The sequence below is a fragment of the Triticum aestivum genome, chromosome 1A, assembly GCF_018294505.1.
Source record: "Triticum aestivum cultivar Chinese Spring chromosome 1A, IWGSC CS RefSeq v2.1, whole genome shotgun sequence".
In the NCBI taxonomy this organism is placed as follows: Eukaryota; Viridiplantae; Streptophyta; class Magnoliopsida; order Poales; family Poaceae; genus Triticum; species Triticum aestivum.
Genome location: NC_057794.1, coordinates 574,101,398 through 574,108,278, shown reverse-complemented (window position 1 = coordinate 574,108,278; position 6,881 = coordinate 574,101,398). Strand labels below are relative to the sequence as shown.

At 44.6% G+C, this 6,881-nt stretch overlaps 1 pseudogene; it reads left to right on the top strand.

Moving 5' to 3' along the window:
• Positions 1–233: 233 nt before the first annotated feature.
• LOC123053574 (putative F-box protein At1g53360) lies at positions 234–3,550 on the top strand (annotated as a pseudogene).
• The last annotated feature ends 3,331 nt before the right edge of the window (positions 3,551–6,881 follow it).

Here is a 6,881-nt window from a genome sequence, read left to right as displayed (position 1 = left end):
GAAGCTATGAGGATCCATTGGGCCGTTTCTAGAGCCCACACTAATCCTAGAGCCCGAGTACAGACTCTCACGGTCCACTCCCCTGTCACTCACGCTCCCAAGCCACAGCCGCCGCCCCATTCCCCATTCCCCGCTCCGAGCCCTAGCCCCAGATCAGCGAGCAGCGGCGGCCGGCGTCGCGACCGTCCAATCGACTGCCTCGAGGCACGGATCTGCGGGCGGGGCAGGAGGCGATGCCGCCAGGAGGTGGAGAAGGAGAAGGAGAAGGCGAGCATGGCAGCACGGTGCAGAGCCACCCACCGGCGACCGTCCGCCGCGACGAGGACGCCCCGCCCCATTCTACGCCGCCGCTCCCCGACGTTCCTCCGGTAGCTTCCGAGGTTTGCTCCACGCCTCTTCGATCTCCTTTTTTTTTTTCCTAACGAGACCTCCCACCAATCTTGGATCCAAGAAAAGGAATCAGGAATCTGAACTAGCCGTTGCTATCATTTGCACAGGAGAATCTGGAGCAGGAGCAGCAGCCCATGCCGAACGTTCCCGAGGGCGCCCTCGTCCGCTCGTCGAGATCCTTTCGCGGGTGCCCTACAGTTCGCTCTGCCGCTTCAAGTGCGTGTCCAAGCCGTGGCTCGCCCTCTGCTCCGCCCCCGACATCCGCAAGAGGTCGCCACAGACTCTCTCCGGCTTCTCCTACCATGATGAAGGCGATGCTCTCAGATTCTGCAACTTGAAAGGGAGAGGTCCGCCTCTCGACCCATCTCTCCCTTTCTTGCGCCACAGCTACAAAAATGTTCATGTCGAACAAGTCTGCGGCAGTCTTCTCCTCTGCAACTGCTGGAATTCGTGTTTACCACGCGAACGTGATTATGTTGTGTGCAATCCTGCCACACAAGAGTGGATTGTGCTACCTCCTGTGGTATTTCTGGGTCAGGATAAGAGGGCAGCCACGACGTCACACCAAGTGTTTACTTGGGCTTCGAAGCCGCTGTTCCATCCCGCTTTGTGGTGTTTGCAACCCCTCACAATGTTGGTGTTCTTCCTGGAGAAATGGCGATCTACTCGTCAGAAACTGGACAGTGGACTTATGTGCAGACTAAATGGACATCCGAATCTCTCATGGCTCTTAGTAGACGCATACGTGTCTTCTTGAATGGCACTATGCATTTGTCTACCCGTTATAACTATAATACAATGGTCACTGTTGACGCGGAGGGCAAAGTTTGGAGGGAGGTTCCAATGCCATTGCCAAAAAAAACTGTTATTTTTAACACTGGGCAGTCTCAAGGACGCTTGTATGCATGGCAGATGGGTTATCATTATGGTTGCCAACTCTATATTTGGGTTCTTGAGGATTATGGTACTGGAAAGTGGGCTCCGAAGCATACTGTCAATGTTTTGGAACTGTTTGGAAGGCATTGTCGCAAAGATGGTCAATATTATGAGATGTTTGCATTTCATCCAGATTGTAATGTGATTTTCCTTACCGACAAGGAGATGACAGTGTCATACGACTTGGATAGTCAGAAAGTGAGTGTTATCTGCACTGAAGGCATGATGGGTCTGCCTTATACTCCCTGTTTTGCAGAATTGCAATCAGCTGGGCATTGAATATGAGTGCAGCATCACGTGCTCAGCATGGGACAACACCTTTTGTGAAAATTGGTGCTTGCTATGGACCTACTCCTAATTTCATGGCAACAGTGTGGTATTCCTATTTGTTGGTATTCAGGTGCATGTCTTTGTTGCTTTGAACAATGTTTATTAGCCAAGAATTTGTAAGGTTAATGAGTCATTGTATGAATGAACCTAGTCATTTAATCTATTAGCTGTCATGTAGTACTCCCTCTGTTCACTTTTGTAAGACGTTTAAGACAGCTGAAATTGAACTGTTTTGGGTGTTGTCTTAAATGCCTAAAACGTCTTACAAAAGATTTCAGCTGTCTTAAACGTCTTAAAAAGTGAACAGAGGGAGTACTAATTATCGTGGCCACTCATTAGCTGTTGATGTGGGGTAATATAAGATGCTGAGAGTACATTATTGATGTTTGGCATTGCTTGCACTTTCATTTCTTTACTAACACTTATTTATGCAAGTGAATATCTTCAATCTATAGCTTGTTATCCATAGGTGGCGGCTCTGTTTCTATGCCTTTGAAAGAGTTGAGGATATTATCTGTGGATTATCTCTTCAATACTGCAGCATATACAGGTAGGGTGAAGAAATATTAGTTTGTGTAACCCGCATGGACTTCCATTGGTGGTGTTCAGAAAATTGGGCAGCTAAAATTTTGTGGGGAAGCACTTACTGATACTACTATGTTTGTTGTAAGACTGGGGTAATACGGGTACAACTTCACCATCCATTGTTTTTTACTTATGCTTCCCCACTGCGTTTTTAATATAGTTCATCATTCTCCTACATGAATCCTGACTAGACTGTTAAAAGTTCTAGGTTGCTTTATGTTGCTGTAGAGTCCTGCTCTCTACTAGAGAGCTGAGCATGACAATGTTTTTTTTATAATAATGACCACATCGGAATGAAGATGGTGCATTGACTGTCCGAAATGAGGACCAAGAACCAGATTCTGTAAACTCTTTGTAATAAGTAGAATCAATTGTATAGCCTCGCTTTTGATTAGCTGCCATAGGATGGGATTACAGGATGCCAGGCACCTGTCCTGGTAGATGCTATTTCCCATGCCAAGTGCTCCAAGTGTACAGTAGAACATATGTAAACTCTCAGGCGAATGACTGTCAGAAAGTAGGACCCACATAACCAGATTCTGTAAACTCTCAATAACTAGAAATATTTGCTGCGTCAGTGTAAAGATAAGGGTGGTTTCCCTATCACGGCTGTGTTGGTTGAGGGTTCAGTTCTTGCTGAATCGATCTGTGAAATTGCAGCATGACAGGCACCTGTTCAGTTACTACCTTTAGCTTACTATATCTTTCCCAACAATTTTCACAGCCTGTCAGAAAGTTACTACCTTTAGCTTACTATATCTTTCCCAACAATTTTCACTTGGTGCTCATATGTGTATACTGTGTGATACACTGATACTCCCTTGGTTTCTTTTTAGTCTACATATAATTTTTGTCTGAAACAAAGTTTCTCTAGTTTGACTAAAACTTATAGGAAAAAAAGTATCAACATTTACAATGCCAAATAAATATCTTTAGATTCATTATGGAATGTAGTTTCATATTATGTATATTTGATATTGGAGATGTTAATATTTTTTTATACAAATTTGGTCAATGTTTGTAGAGTTTGACTAGACACAAATCTTATATGCAGAGTAAAAAGGAAGGAACTGAGGCAGTACATCCTTATTTACAATAGGTTTATCGTCGGGCCATGCTGAAAACTGTCGGTTGACCTCACGCATCACTCCAAATCATTTTTGGGCAGAATCTGTGCTTACTTTTGTTAGGGGAGCTAGCAGCTGGTGCCGTTGTGTTAATCCGGAACATGACGGTGATTAATTTGATACTAGATTATATGTTACGATTTGCAGTTAACACGAAACCAGTGTTGCTGTCTGCCGCGTAATGATACATCTTATGAGCTTGTCGTGGGATTTCGAAATCCATAAGTGTCTCGAAAAGAGAGGACTGAATGAGATGTTGCATTATTGCTAGCGCCCCTGTCCACGGCGTAATGAGACACGACGATGTAAAAACGCTGGTATTTCAGAAAACGTTTAGATGATAATATCCCGAAAAAAGCGTTTAGATGATATTTCAAGCAGCGACTCTGGGACGGCACGGTTTACAGGCAGGGCGCGGGCTGCATCGGCCATCACTGAGCTGAATTCAATATCCAAGGGCGTAAAACACGGGAGATCAATTCCATTTTGAAGGAGGTTTGCTCTTGGCAGGAGGAGGAGTGCTGTTAATGGATCTACCATGGGCCCTTTTAATCTTGTTAATGTTAATTTGCTTCGAAAACTAGCTAATACTGGGTGCCAACAAGTATCCCAGAATGTTCTCACCTTAGACTTGGGTGCTGCAAGCTGTTTTACACGCTCACAGTCATCAGCTCCTAGATTAATAAACAAACCAAACAAAAAATAAATTCTTTGACCAAATCAGGGGCATCAGGATCCACTGGGCCGGTCTTAGAAGCCCACATAATAATGATAATCATCTTAGAGCCCATTATCACGGAGTCACATCACCACGAGCAGTCCCACACCCAATACTGCCCCCGCTCCGTTCTTCCAATCCGAGCTTTAATTAACCCCGGCGAGCTGCGACAGTGTGTTAGAATATCTGTTAGTAGTAATTGTATGTGTACGATTGTGATGTGATGGGTAGAAATATGCCTGATTACTTACCATGTATTCCCTCCGTTCGGAAATACTTGTCCTAGAATCAAGTATATAGCTAGCTTATAAATCAAGGCATATCAACCGAGTTAATCTGTACTCCCTCTCTAAACTAATATAAGAGCACCTCGTAAAAAAAACTAATATAAGAGCGTTTAGACCAAAGGGTTATACGCTTCACAAAAATGCATCTGGTTTTCTTATAGGTCGAGGCACTGATCGGCGAGCCATGGAGAAGACGATGCCGCCAGGAGATGGAAAAAACCATGGTTGCATAATGAGGGCCATCCGCTGGTGACCGCCTGCCATGATGACGACGCTCCGCACCATTCGATGGAGCCACTCCCCGCCATTGTCCCAGTAGTTTGCGAGGTTTACTCCACACATCTTCAGTCTTTTTTTCTTCTTCTTTCTTTGAGCATGACCTTCTTCCAATCATGGACTACCCCCATCTTCCAAGGAACCTTAGCAAGGCATTTCTACCATTAATCAATGGCGTTGAGTCTCCATTTTCGTAATTTGAATGGTAGAGGTCCGCCCTCTCCCATTCTTGCACACAACATACAAGCACATTTTTGTCCAACAAGTCAGCTGCGGCCTTCTCCTTTGTCCTTGCTTGACTTTGGCGAGCAGACCCGATCATGTTGTGCGCAATTCTGCGACCAAGGAATGGACTGTGCTGACGGGACATCCAGGTCGAACCATTCCAAACGCTTTCTTAGGATTCCACACGGTTGTTCTGTACCACTTCATGGTGTTCGCGCTTTAGATCCTTGGTGTGCACGATGCTTGAAAAGTGGCAATATACTCATCAGAAACCAGACAGTGGGCTTATGTTCAGAGTAAGCTGATGACTTGCCAAGATGTTGAGATGTTGGACAATCTCAAGGACACTTGTATGCATGGAAGATAGATAATTCTCATGGTTGTCAACTTTATATTTAGGTTCTTGAGGATTATGGTACTGATAATTCTCATGATTGTCAACTTTATATTTGGGTTCTTGAGGATTATGGTACTGGAAAGTGAACCCTAAAGCACAATGTTAACGTTTTGGAGCTGTTTGGAAGGCATCAACACAAACATAATGGTTCTTGTGTGATGTTTGCAATTCATCCATATTGTAATGTGATTTTCCTTACCAACAAGGAGAAGATGACATTGTCGTACGACATGGATAATCAGAAAGTGCATGTTATCTGCACCGAATTCATGGATGGTCTATTTTAGTTATGTTCCATTTTTTGTGGAATTGCCATCGGCTACGGGTCAGTGAGGATCAGTGGTTGCCATGGGCTTACTCTGCTAGTTTCACAACATCACTTGGATATGTTGTAACCCATATGTCTACAGTTTGCTATTCCTATATGTTAGTATTCAGGTGCATGTTTTTTGTGACTTTGAGCAATATTTGTTAGACAAGATTTTGTGAGTGTACGTTTTAATTGTATGAATGAAACCTAGCAAGTAATACGGGGAAGGACAATACCAACAAAGGATTTTGACGTTGCAAATAGACGTCAAAAAAGGGAAGGTTTGGGGGAGTAAGGATGTCCGCCACGTTGGACATGGACACTCATGGCCCACCATATATCACATGGAGCCCTCCCCCTCCGTCCCTCCTCCATGTGCTCTGTATCCTCACCCTTGGCGACGACTGTTCCACGAGTTTGGTTCTTGAAGGTTCAGTTCTCGCTGAATCGATATGTAAAATTACACCATGAGAGACACCTATTCAGGCATTAGAATGAATGGGATTCGGCTATCTAGATACATCTTTTTTTATCCATTTTGATGACAAGTATTCTCGGACGGAGGGAGTACGTACCTGTAGGCTTTAGCTTGCTAGCTTTCCGAACAATCTTCACTTGGTGCCCATATATGTGGCGTTAAATTTTAGCCCAGTGTGTAACGTAGTATGTGATACATCCAACACAACAGTTGTTAGATGGTCTTCCTTGTTTCCATTGTATTTATGGCTGGGCCATGCTGAGAACTGCGTGCGGGTTGATGTCACGCCTCACTTCAAATGTGCCACCGCAATGGTTTGTGTTAATCCGGAACCCGGCGAGTGATTAATGACCTAGGTCATGTGTTGTCCTAATGTGCAATTAAACACAGTGCTAACGTTGCTGTCTGCCACGTAATAATGTATCCTACGAGCCTGTCGTGGAATTGGGACATCCATAAGGAGGAGAGAACTGAAGGAGACGACGTTGCTCTCGACGTGACACTGTAGCTGCTGCTACTTATCTCAGAAAAGTCTGATGCATCGGTCACCACATCTCGGCAAGGATAACAATCTCATGATAAAGGTGGTAAAAGTGATATTTGAAATAGCGACCATTGCCTGTATGGCTGTATGGCTACGAGTACATTTCTCGGCGGTGTAGGCGATGTGCCCGTCGTTGGCCCGTACGTGATCACGTGTCCAGTCTTCGGCAGGCGTTTTCGCTGGTATTATTACGGTGATCTACAAGATGATCATGTTCACCGTCTTGTCCCACTCCAAACACATCGGTTAATTAAACTTGCTCGCAATAAGCTTTGACC